Raw genomic sequence first — 14,419 nt, forward strand, 5'->3', positions numbered from 1 at the left:
ATACACACACACACACACACACACACACATATATATATATATATATATATATATATATATATATATATATATATATATATATAGGGTTGCAATTTTTAGGGTCAAAATTAGGGCAAAAACTTAGGTTTACACTAACTGTTGACTTTTTTGAGTCCGATCCCTATTTTGATGCTAACGAAGCACCAATGTCTTATGTGTGTATTTAGTACTTGTGAATAGGTATAATATTCAACACACACATAAGGGCAAGAGAACATGGAAGCCAAGACAAGACATAACGCTCACTCTGGCTTATTCCATGAAGTTAGAAGAGTTAGGAAAAATAAGAAGACATATTTATTTTAAGTATAATGCATTTTGTTTTATAATTTGGTCTGTAATAATGCATTTCATGCATGATATGAATGTTAAGCTCAAAATGACCATAAATTTGACCATAGGGAGCCAAACCTGACTTCAGTTGACCGACGTTGCATTTTTTAGGCTTAATTAAAAAGCCACGGTCGACCGACTAGATTATGTGTTATAGCCCTTGGTCGACTGAACACACTCAAAGCTCAAAGTCAAAGTTTGACTTGGCTTGGTCGATCGACCGATTTTGAATTAAGGTTTCACGATCGATCGACAACATCGTAAGCTTGAAGTCAAAGTTTGCCTAAGGCTCGGTCGACCGACCTAGTTTTGAACATACCGTCCACGGTCGACCGAATGGTCAAATTGTACTTTTCATTATACTCGGCCGACTAGCCATTTAGTTCAAATTTACCGTGGTCAATCGAAATTCAAGTTCGACAAATCGAACCTACGAAGGTTCAGAAATTGCCCTGGCTCGGCCGACCGGCCTTTGTCCTCAGTCTACCAAACCGCTCAGGTTGACTAGTTTTTCAGCGCCTAAATGCAATAACTAAAAAAATGACATCTGTATCCCTCAAACGGTCTGATTTTGAAATGTCTATATATATATATATCCCTTTATTACTCTATTTTTAACATGAGATTAAAAAGAAAAATCCTCTCAAAATATTTTGATTCTTTATTAAATTTCTACTCTCTTATATTGATTTGTTTGAAAATTTTTTAAAGAGAGCATTCATTTTGTGCATTCATTTGTACATTATAAATCATTTACTTTCATTCAATCCTTGTCTTTGATAATCATTCTTGAGAGTAAGATTATTGTTTCTCCCACATATTTTTTTTTTAACTATATTTGGGAGTAAACTTTGTATAGCTTGTGATTCTTGCACATCTATTGCAAGATTTCAAAAGCTCACTAATCCTTATTGCAAATCTCTTTTGAGCAAATTACCCTAAACTTCTCCTACACATATTTTGAAACATATTTTTGAAAAAATATTTCGGTAGATTAAGAGCACCTTAAGCATATTTTCATTTACATATCTTTGCTAGAAAATGTCTCTTAATTTTTTATTTGGGCAAAAATTATTGAAAGCAAATACCCTAGGTTCTCCTTTATTCTTATTAGAAAATATTTTTTAGAAATTGATTTGGGGTTGATTCTTTGAAGCAATTATCATATACATCATTTTCGAAGATTGCAAATATATTTTTAGAAATTACTTTTATTCATATTGAGCTTTTATTTCATATCATATGTGAGCGCATTGAACTTTATTGTTGTACACATCTACTTATATAGAAGCATTCATTGTTGTACGAAAAATATTTCATATTGATTATCTGTTGTATTCCAGACGTTTGGTCAGAAGAAGGAGACTAGCCCTGTGAATAGTCCCGAATTTGCTCAGACCTGGTTAGCAGAGCACCGAACTGGTTCTGACCCGATTAGGAGAACTAGGTGCACCATCCTATAAGGTACTGTAATCGGTGTCGCTCCACCTGTTAAGCAAGCAATTAGTGAAATCCTTGAGTTGTGGCTTAAGACGGGGACGTAGGAAGTTTTGGCCGAACTCCGATAACATATCTGGTGTCAGTTTTATTTTCGAAAATTTACTTTCTGCACCTGTATGTTAATATTTATTGCTCTGAATGTTTGATATACTGAATTTACTTTAATTGCTTATATATCTACTCAGTAGTTTATCTGTTGAATTGGTATGTGTTTTAGATAGACCCTAGGTTGAGGTATACTGTTGTTGGATTAGTTATACCTAGGAAGAAATAATTTTAAATTTCCAATTCACTCCCCTATTGGGAATACACCAATTCCAACACTAACCTCGGTCAACCGAACCATTCATGCCTAAATCAGCTCAGTCGACCAACCATGCCTTAAGGGAAAAATGGTAACTTTGTTCAAGGTCACCCAAGTAGCCCAAAAATGAACTGCAAAGTCTGGCCGACTGATCATACATATTCTCTCAGCCAATCCTTTACCCTCGGTTGATCGGCCTATAAATGAGCCGAAGACTCCAGCCGATCGACCATGCTCGGCCAATCGGTTTAAATAACCTAAGATTGCCCCGATCGACTAAACCTACGAAGGTTCATTTGGCTTGGCCGACCGACATCTTAACCAACCAATCGAACCCTTAGAAAAATTCAAATTTTATGTGTAAGGTTAGCCGATTGGCGCCGACGCCAATCGACCGAACCTCTCGGGTTTGGTAATTCTTCAGCGTTAAAAAGGGGTTAATTTTTAATTAATCAAATTATAAAATTCCCACCATGTCCCTAATGGTCATATTTTTTGGGAGTTCTATATATACCGCATCATAACTCTTGATTAGCACCTGGATTAGCAAGAAAAATTCTCTAAAAATATTTTGTGCTCTTCATGGTATATTCTCACATTCAAGTATTCATTTCACTCTCTTTCTCTTATCTGTTTGCAAAATATTTTCAGAAAGAGAGCATTACACTCACCTTCTTTATCTTCTTATTGATTGTATATTTTGAAAAGAGGTTGAGTACTCATTTTTGTGAGTTTTATACATTTATTTTAAAAGCTTATACTCTCATTTGTTTGTTCATATTTGAAAATTATTTTTAGAGAGTTAGTGTAACGACCTGCTTCGATATTCACATAATAAAAGCAGAATAAATAAAATAGTCAACCCGAACTTGTGGGTAACGGGGACATCTGTCATTCCCAGCGGAAACCTAAGCAGTAGTAAATATAAATCACATTCTCAAAACCATAGAATACATAATACCAGAGTTAATTATAATCCATCACGTTCTGTATTTATACACAATCTCCAAAATACCCAAAAACACCAAAAAATATTTCCTAGGATCCTACAACAAAAACCATTGATCCTAGCACAACGCTTACCATCTTAGCGGGGTAACTTAATAAACTTAACGGCGGTCACGACCCGCCGGTCCTTCTAAGTTTCCTGAAAATCATTTAATATTCGGGGGGTGAGACACTTCTCAGTAAGGGAAAATAAACTAAATACAACTGTGTGACAACATGAATATTTAATACAATTATACATAATTAGTACATTTCATATATCTAAAAACATACGTCATAACATAGTGAATAATCATATACTTTCATATTTTCTAGTAATTCATACTGATCATGAAATGTCTGTTATAGCTGATAATATTGAAAACATACCCAGGATGAATAGCTAGCTGATGTCCTGTATTACCCCCCATGACGGGTTGTGTAGCCTAAATGCGGGACCCGACAATGGCTAGCCGGCCATTGCCGAGTAAAAAATGTTTGTAAGTACGATGGGCTCACCACACCTTGGTTCGGACTGCCAGGTGGACGTCTACACTCAACACTGAAAGCCACATCGACTATCCATCTTCCACCCCCTCGTGGGGTGGTTAGCACCAATTTGATCATAGATATCTTATCTATAAGCTACAGTACCGAGCTTCTGAAGTTGAACTAAACTAACATCCGAGTTCTGATAACATATGATACATGATATTATAACATTTTTCATAATCTCATAAATACGACCTCGTGTCGAAAATCATTTCATAAATACGGCCTCGCACTGAACATCATTTCATAAATACGACCTCGCACCAAACATCATTTCATAAATATGGCATCGTGCTAAACATTTCATAAATACGGCCTCGCGCCGAAATCATTTCATACATATCATTCTGAAAATAATCAATTATCATGTACTTATCAAAATCATCATAATATACTGTATCTTTTCATAACTCCTGAAAACATGTTTTATTCGTAAAATTTGTCATATCATTACTTCTCATAAAAAATAACATTCATGCCACACAAGTTGAATAATTCTGTACATTTCATTCTAAAATCACATTTTCCGTATAATAGCAGTATTTTCCCAATAACATACATTTTCTCAATAATATCCAAATATCATGCATGTTTTCTTGAAAATTAATTTACCAATAAATAATAATAATACGCGTGGAAAATAACTGCTTTAGTTTATTCCTTTACCTGTCAACTAAAAAGCCCCCATGAATTCCTAGACTCACACCCGTAGGATTTCTTGATCAATACCCTGAAAATGAAAACTTCTAGTACTAAACTTCAGTATTTTCACGTGAATATCTTTTCCTATAACTATAGTAAGACCGAATTCGGCATAAAAAGCCTTACCTATGATTCGGGGATGAATTTCAACTTGCTCCCACCAACGATTTGCTTCGGTAAAAATGAAGAGAACTTCTCCAGGAGCGTCATGGTAGCTTTAGACCATCGAACCAGTGAAAATTCGGTCCGAAATCAAAGAAGAGAGGAGAGAGGAACCGTAGAGGAGAGAGAGAGAGAGTGAGAGATTTTTGATTTTCTACAATCTTAATCCGAGTTTTAGGCTATTTATAGAGCCGAATTTGTCGATGAGATACGTCACCTCATCGACGAGTCCTGTAGAAAGTTCGTCAATGAACTGGCACCCTCGTCGACGAATTTTAGACTTTCAAAAATTCTCTCTCGGTATCTTCTCGTTGACGAATACCCTATGTTCATTGACGAGGACCTAATAAATTTCCGTAGTTATTACTCCCAAAATGCAATGTCATCGACGAAGTCTGCTACCTTCTTCTGTTTCTATTTCTATTTCCCTTCCTCTTTATTATTTAAATACCATTATTTTTTGGGTTGTCACAGTAAACTTGAGTTCTTCCCTTATTATTTCATTCATAAATATTTTTGGGAAGACTCTCTATAACTTGTGAATCTTTGCATCCTTATTGCAAGATTCAAAGGCTTGTATCGTGGTTATTGGAAAAATATTTTTTGGAAAGCAAAAGCCCTAATATCTATAATACCTCATATCTGAAAAATATTTTTGAAATAATTTTTTGGTTCTCAAGATATTTGAAAATATACTTAGTGAATATTATATATCTTGATTCAAAGATCACTTACATAATACTCTCTCTCTCTCTCTCTCTCCCTCACACACACACACACACACACACACACACACATATATATATATATATATATATTGAGAGTAGTCACATAATCCACAAAATCTCTATTGAGCTTAATTTCATATCATACGTGAGTACATATAGTACTTCACTGTGTACACATCTGCTTTTGTAGAAGCATTTATAGTTGTACAATCATTTTCTATATTTGTTGTATTCTTGGCGTGTGGTCGGAAGAGGATTGCATTGACCTGTAACATGCACTGGATTGGTTTAGTCTCGGTTAGGAGAACTAGGAGCACCATCTTGTAAGGTGTTGTAATTGGTTGAACTTAGCCTAGGTTAATTGAGCTGGGGTATTCCTCGCCCTGTAAGGAGAGGGTGTAATCGGTGTCGCTCCACTTGTTAAGTGAGCATTTAGTGAATCCTCTTGCTGGTAAGCTTGAGGCGTCGAACCTCGATAAAAACCCTGTGTCACTCTATCCCTATTCTCTTTACATTCCATTATTTGCATGCTTATATTTATCTATTGATATCACTGCTTGAGTTCTTGAATATTACATTGTGATTGATTGAGAAATACTGGAACTGTGATACTTGTATAAATTGTTTTGTCTTTCATATGTTTGTTGAATTAATAATTGATTAGAAAGACCCTAGGTTGAGTAATACTGTTGTCATCCGATTTAACCTAGGAAAGAATTTTTAAAATCTCTAATTCACCCACTCTTGGGATTACACCAATTATATCAAATTCATAATGAGAATATTTCAATTTTTTTTCATTTTTTGTATTGTTCCTCATTATGCACATAAGAGAGGAGCCATATGAGTTAAAAATCTCACATACTAGTCTGGAATCAAAAGCAGTTATAATGTATTTTGGCACAATCTAAGACCATAGAGACACATGGTCTTGGGATGTTTGAGAAAGTCTTGTCTTGATGGTGTCAAATTAGAATTTGCTAAGCGAGAAACTAGACATCTTAGCCTTTTACTAGGTAGCTCAAGTGTCTTTCATGTCATTTGTGACATGCGTTTTCTTTTTTCTTTTCTCACCCTAAGAATGTATCATGGCACTATTGGCAACAATTTATCTCATCCATTACTTAGAGGATGCTATTTCATCTGTTTGCCTTTTCCCTTAAAACCACTCGTAATTATTTTTCGATAAGGATCTTTTTACAGTGAAGCAATCTCTCTCTCTCTCTCTCTCTCTCTCTCTCTCTCTCTCTCTCTCTCTCTCCCAACCCACATACCTTTGTATTCCCACTAGCTTGAGGAATCCCTTTAGTGAACAAAATCTTTTCCTCATCTAGAATCTACATTTAACCTTATTGGAAAATGCTTAGTTCTTGTCTTTTGACTCTTTCTACAACATCTAATACTTGTGTACAACTTAAACTCCCCTATACTCTCAAAAAGCCCATGTACATTTTGAAAACTCTACTAGGGATAATGATCGTCTTGTCGAGCGCTAAGAATTCCTGAACTTTGATACATAATGGTTAAAATGTTGTAGATATTTCAATCCTTTCAAGAGAAGGTGTTTGGTGTTCCTTAGGAGAGCAAAAAAATAATTAATCAAACAATTTTTATTATTAGTCAGAAGATTCCCACATCCACCATGGTTTCACAACCGTAAGGGACTACTTTGACTCTTACCAATTTGCCTCCAATAGGGACCGATGACTTTATTGCTCCTCTTAGTTTTGGGGGGGGGGGGGTGTTTGATAACGATTCGTTCATTCCCTTCACCTCTCCTCTTTATTACTCTTTTACCCTTTCTATGTCATTTATTAGATGCCCAACCCCTTCACTATAACCTCCTCACTCATAAACTATCCACCTCCCACTTCCTTAAACCTCATTGTCGGCGACCCTTCGACCTCCTTGGTGGGTTATCTTTAGGGTTGCAAATGAGCCGAGCTTCAACATGTTTAAGCTCAGCTTGGTAGAATTAGAGCTCGACTCAGGCTCAAGGTTGGGCTTGGCTCATTTTGTGGGCATGGAGTGGTTGGGCTTGGGCTTAGGCTCAGGCTTAAGCTCAGACTCGAGATCAAATTTCGGACAGGACCTATAAACATAATATTTCAACCCCCCTTATTTTTTGTAACCAAATAAAAAATATCATTAATTAATTATCACTAACCCTATAATAGGTTTTTCCTTGGAGCTAATATGTAATAAGACATAAAATATTATGAAATAAATGAACACCAAATAAAGTACTAATGGGATTTTATTGGTGACAAATTAGAATATTATTTTGCAAGAAAAATTTTCAGCCTCAAGCACATAACCATAGATTATTATGCCATTATAATCTATGGACAAATTTAAGTTCACATGTTTATAATGAATGCAATATAGCTTTTTTCGAGATTACAAAATCTAATTGAGGAGGAATAATAAAATTAATGGCCTTTAGAGGGTTTTGGAAATATGTTATTCTTAATCTTATCCACACTTTGCCTTTTGCATTCATTCTTCCATTCTTACCTCTATTTTATAATTTTCCCCCGCAAAGAATAGACACCCAAAAGATGCCTTAAAGTTGTGAAATATAATACATCTGCTAAAAATACAATATTCCCATTTATAGTAAGCCAATAATGCAAATGATGAAACCTTAATCCACATGATGAACCATCAACAAAAGAAAACCTATATGCTAATGTGGTTGCAGGTTACAGGAAAAAAGTTTACATGCAAATTCCTATACCCTACAACCTGTAGATTTGAAAAAACCCTTTAATACCAAGTGAAATTAAAAGCATAAAACCCAAGAACAATGATTAAAAAAAGACACGACTTAATAAAAGGAAGAAAATGAAAACATCTTGTTTGAAGTTTGAAAACCCTTGAATTTTTACCTTGGGGAGTTTCTACTAAGCTGCCCATTGGATCTCTTGATTGATTTAATCCTCTGAAGTTTATCGATTTGATCAAAGTAAGAATGAGTCTTTATATAGAGAGAAATTGTGACGCCCCTATTTTCATACCATTTTTTTCTATTAAATAATAATTATTAATCACATATACTCAACCATCAGCCATGTCAGAAACTCTGATACCCTAACAACATAACCCGACCCGAAGAGAATACCGAGTAAGCAGTCACACAAACAACCCTATTAGCGAAAGTTAATATATTTACATACCACAGCGAATACACATACTAGAGTACTAAACCTTCCATATTTACATGTATAAAACATTCCCAAAAAAACAATAAAACTCTAGGGGAAAACATACATCCCTAGTTCATACACTCACCTTGTATATCAAGGTATCAGCTCCCCTCTATCTCGGAGCTCTATCACCTGGTCTATCTCGGTTTCTTGAAATGTTCAGATATATGGGTGAGACACATCTCAGTAAGACGGAATAAATTATTTACAGTGTGTGGCAAAATGAGTTTTATTATATCATGACATACTCTTTTAAATCATCATATCATCTGAGAAAATAAACTGATATATGCTCATAATCATATAGATATAAAATACAAGATTTCATAAGCTTTTAATTTTATTTTTAAATTCATTCACATGCAACCCATGTTTACCAGCGAAGTTCTCGAGAATAGGGGAGATTAAACGCTCATACGTGTAACTCCCCTCTGCTCTGATATCGTTTGTATCATTGCCTGATTAACTCAGGTTCGGCTACAACTGATACTTATCAGGGCAATCACCTTACTTAGTAAGCCCTCAAGCGGAGTATTTTACTTCACATGAATTATTTATGTTATTAACTCACACTTTTTCATTTCCCATTTTTATCATTCTTTCATTTCCCATTTACATCTCACCATCCAACCCATAAGTGTTCTCGGTAACCAATGCATATATATCGCATCTGTAACTCATGGCCGTCCTAAGGATATTTATCCATGCCATATGTAACGTCCCAACCTAGGTTTGCCAGGGAGCACTGCATCTCTCATTCTCCACCTAGACCAGACAACAGGGGGCGGACCTTATCGGACTAATCACTGGCCCCACAGACCAACATGTGGCTTTTTCAGTGTGTTTTGTCCTCACTCACACACTTCCTGAGAAAACTTTCCAGAAGGTCACCCATCCCAAGATTACTTCAAGCCAAGCACGCTTAACCGTGGAGTTCTTATGGGAAGGCTCCCGAAAAAGAAAGGTGCACCTTGTTGATATGGGTAGTAACATCTAATCCCTTTAAGCCTTTCTTCCATGGGGTATCATATTCTCCCCCACTTACAAAGTGCAACGTCCTCGTTGCGAACCCACATTTCCAAACCTAGGCGATGTGAATTTCATCACACTTCCGGTTGGGTAATTGCTTTGATACCAAATTGTAACGACCCAAATTTTCTAACCATTTTTTTTTTTGTCAAGCTATATCATAACTCTAATACCCTGTATATAATTATCTATCATCATCACAACCTAGAGTGGATGCCATGGTAATCTCTACATTCCATGTATATTACCTATACAGCAAGAAAAACATAAATATCCAAACTATATCCCAAAATTCACAATACCAAAGTACTACTAATCCACCTATAAATATATACACACATATACATCATTTCCCAAAAATCCCAGAATACTAAGGGCTTTACTACTCAGCCTGAGACTCACCCCAAAACTATGCCAACTCAGCCGCCTCCTCTATCTCTAAGCCGACCTTGCATGTCTCTCTGGGTTACCTGAAATGTTTATAATGCTGGGGTGAGACACCTCTCAATAAGGAGAAACATGTTATTACCAGTGTGTGGTATATGAGTTTGTACACAAATCATAACTTTTATATTAAAACTATAAAAGAGATATCATGTAAAAGTATCTGTACTATAACTCACATCTATGTCTTTTAAAAATACAGTAATTCTGAGTTAACTATTCAAACATACTTCTATCTATAATATATAATCTCTATTTTCTGTGTATACTGTATATGTATATAATTCTGAAAACTTCCCTAGATGGCTTTATTTCATGATTTAACCTCTCATGACAGGGTTGTGCAGCCCGTAGGTGGGACTAAACACTAGTTGGCCTACCAATGCTAGTCTAATTGTATTTATGTATATATTTGTAGTACGAAAGGCCAGCTCCACTGGTTCCGGATGTCAGGGAGCTCCTTACTCTACCCGTGGCACAATCGGCAATACCATACTCTATCTGAGACGTATGGTTGCACTGTCTATACTGTAGAGCTATGGTACCGTACTCTGTAAACTGCTATGTTCCATTAGGGTCTGATACTATATAATACTGTTTCTATATAATATCTATTTGTTTTATCATGATTCTGTATAAACTGTATTTACCATGATGCTGTAATTCTCTATATTAACCATGATGCTATAATATACCTGTATATCTGTATCAACTGTAATTCTATATGCCATGGTTCTATGCTCTGTATATCATGGTTCGGTAAAATTCTGTATAATCATGGTTCTGTAAAACTCGGTATAATCATGGTTTTGTAAAACTCTATATAATCATGGTTTGGTAAAGTACTGTATAATCATGGTTTTGTAAAACTCTATATAATCATGGTTCTGTAAAACTCTGTATAATCATGGTTCTATAAAACTCATTACAATCATGGTTCTATAAAATACTGTATTTCCATGATCCTGTAATATGAATTTCATAGTACTGTATAAACTGTATGTCATAACTTTGTATAAATGTATAAACTATAATTCTGTAAAATACTATATAGCCAGAGTTCTGTAAATAAAACTGTATAATCTGTATATCGTAATTCTGTGAAAACTATATAATCGTAGTTCTGTAAATCTGTATAAAATTCTGTAGAATTCCAGTACTACTCATGCCACATAGTTATATAAAACTCATTAATTATAATCTATAATATTACATAATTTTCATGCTCTGACCTGTCAAAATCATACTCTGTAACTCATAATCAAATACTATGCTTTACTGATAAAATTTCTAATTTGCTGGCATAACATATTTCCCTTACTTGACTATCTAAAAATTAGTTATTATTTCCTATTTCACGCTTGCGGCGTTCGTAATTCCAACGTCCTGAAATTATATACATGAATTTTCTCAGTTAATCCACTGAGTTCCCAAAATAATTATCATATTCATATTTTCCCGAATCTATATATTTCAGTTTATCTACAGAATGTCAGCTAGACATGTATTACTACCTTTAACTTATTTCCCGAGAAAATACTCACCAAAACTCTGATTCATGCCTGCAGCTTTTACACCATAATCCTGTATTTCACAAATTCCCATTCCTTAGTTCAACCCCATAACTATATTCATATTCACATTTCTAGGCCTATACATCCAATGATTCAGATAAAAAACCCATAAACACTCAAATTACCTCGTTACCTCAGTTTTGGGATGGTGCCCCAGAACCTCAAACTGAAATTCCATTCTGCTTACGTTGTAGAGAGAATCTTCTCAGGAATCCCGTGGTGGTTCCTAATCGTCAATCTGGGCTTTAATAGAGCCAGAATTGAAGAAAATTGGAAGAGGGTTCGTGGGGTTTGGAAGGAGAGAGGGAGAGTGTTTAAATTTTTAATTTACAAATGAGCTCTTGGTTCTTTTATATCTTCAACATTGCTAACAAAAACCGTCGCTGGTTTTGTCTAGCTTTTAGAAAATCGTCCCCGGCTTTCTGCTTAACCGACTTGAAGTTACAGTTTACCATTTACCATCCTGCGATTAAATCCCAAAATCGTCGCCGATTTTCTTCCCCCTTCAAAAAACCGTCGCCGATTTTCTCCTCTGGCCAAAATTCCACTTTTCCTATTTTCTTTTATTTATAATATTTTCAGGTCTCTACATTCTCCTCTCCTTTTAAAATTTCATCCTTGAAATTTGCTCTCTGTACTATACACCATCCTCTGAGGAAAATTTTCTACTTATTTTATTAATTACCCTTACTTGTGGCGGAGGAATACCGTGGTTACAATCAGGGTTCTGGAAGATTACATGTATATACATAAAAGAAAATTCTCCCATAACCACAAACACTACCTATCCTATAAACTAAAATACTACTTGTACATACATCATTCTGCTTTACATAAAATAAAATCAAACTATGTTTACTTTACCCAAATTACCACCATTCATTTTCTGTCTAATGTTGGTTCCCACTGAACATATGTTGGTATTTTTGTTGTATTTCTTTCTCAAGCTCCCACGACGCTTCCTCTATTGCATGATTCCTCCATAGGACTTTTACTAGTGGAATTTTCTTGGTACGTAACTCCTGTTCTTTTTTATCTAGAATCTACACTAGTGCTTCCTCATATGCTAAAGTATCTCTAAGATCTATCTCTTGGTAGCTGATCACGTGGGAGGGATTTGTGATGTATTTCCTCAGTATGGAAACATAAAATATGTCATGGATCCTAGATAGAGCTGGTGGTAAAGCTAGTATATAGGCGACTGAACCCAATCTCTTAAGTATCTCGAATGAGCCAATAAACCTAGGGCTTAACTTATCCTTCTTCCCGAATTTTATTACTCCTCTCAACGGTATTACTCTAAAAAATCCATGGTCTCCCACATCGAATTCCAACTTTTGGCGGCAAGTATCTGCGTAGCTTTTCTACGAACTCTAAGCTGCACTGATTCTGTATTTAATAAGTCAGACTTTATCATATGCCTGCTGCGCCAACTCTGGTCCAAAAACTCACCTTTCACCCATTTCATCCCAGTATAGTGAAGAAAGACAGCTCCTACTATATAATACCTCGTATGGTGCCATCCCAATGCTGGTATGGTAGCTGTTATTATACACAAACTCAATCAGTGGCATATACTGGGTCCAACTACCCCCAAAATTCAGCACGCATGCTCGTAGCATATCCTCAAGTATTTGGATTATTCTCTCTGTCTGCCCATTAGTCTGAGGATGAAATGCTGTGCTAAATGATATCTGAGACCCCAAAACTTCCTGTAAGCTCCTCCAAAATCATGATGTGAAACGTGAGTCTTGATTTGAAACTATGGATACTGGCACTCCATGGGGTCGAACTATCTCCTGAATGTATAACTCTACAAGTCTGTTCAAAGAGTAACTGACTTTAATAGGAAGGAAGTGGACAGTCTTCATCAGTCGGTCTACAACCACCCAAATGGTGTTTTGTCCATGTAGCGCCGGCAGTAATCCTGTGACGAAATCCATAGATATATGGTCCCACTTTCACTCGGGAATGTGGAGTGACTGCAACTGTCCTACTGGTCTTTGGTGCTTAGCCTTTACCTGCTGGCACGTCAAACACTACTCCAAAAACTCAGCTATCTCTCTCTTTATACTGCTCCACCAGAATGACTCTCGAAGGTCCCAATACATTTTAGTGTTGCCATAATGCATTGTGTAAAGGGAACTGTGAGCCTCCTCTATAATAGCCTTCTTAATCTCAGCATTTGCAGGTACACATAGTCTGGTACGCAACTTCAGGGCTCCATCATCTGAAATAGTAAACTCTTCTCCTTGTCCATCCTACACTTTATCCATCAACTCTACCAATTCTGCGTCATTCCTCTGAGCAGCTTTAACTTTCTTTTGTAAAGTAGGCTATAATACTAGGTTGACAATAAATGCTTGGTGATCATCCTCTACTAACTCCAAACCGAGCTTCTCTAGGTCCATCTGAATCGGATGCTGAATCTCTATTCCTAACAATGTTGCACCCACTAATTTTCAACTTAGAGCATTAGCCACCACGTTTGTTTTCCCTGGGTGGCAGTTTATAGTGCAATCATAATCTTTAATGAGTTCTAGCCATCTTCTCTGCCTCATATTCAATTCTTTCTGGGTGAATAAACACTTCAAACTCTTATGGTCAGTGAAGATCTCACATCTCCCATCATAAAGATAAAGCCTCCAGATCTTTAGTGCATACACCACTGTAACTAACTCTAAATCATGTACTGGGTAGTTTTTTTCATACTCTTTAAACTTCCGGGAAGCGTAACCAATAACCCTCCCGTGTTGCATCAACACGCACCCAAGTCCCTTTGGGACGCGTCACTGTAAATAACAAATCCATCCTCCCCTGATGGAATAGATAATACCGGTGCAGTGACTAACCGCT

Source organism: Malania oleifera, chromosome 7 (genome assembly GCF_029873635.1).
Source record: "Malania oleifera isolate guangnan ecotype guangnan chromosome 7, ASM2987363v1, whole genome shotgun sequence".
NCBI lineage: Eukaryota > Viridiplantae > Streptophyta > Magnoliopsida > Santalales > Ximeniaceae > Malania > Malania oleifera.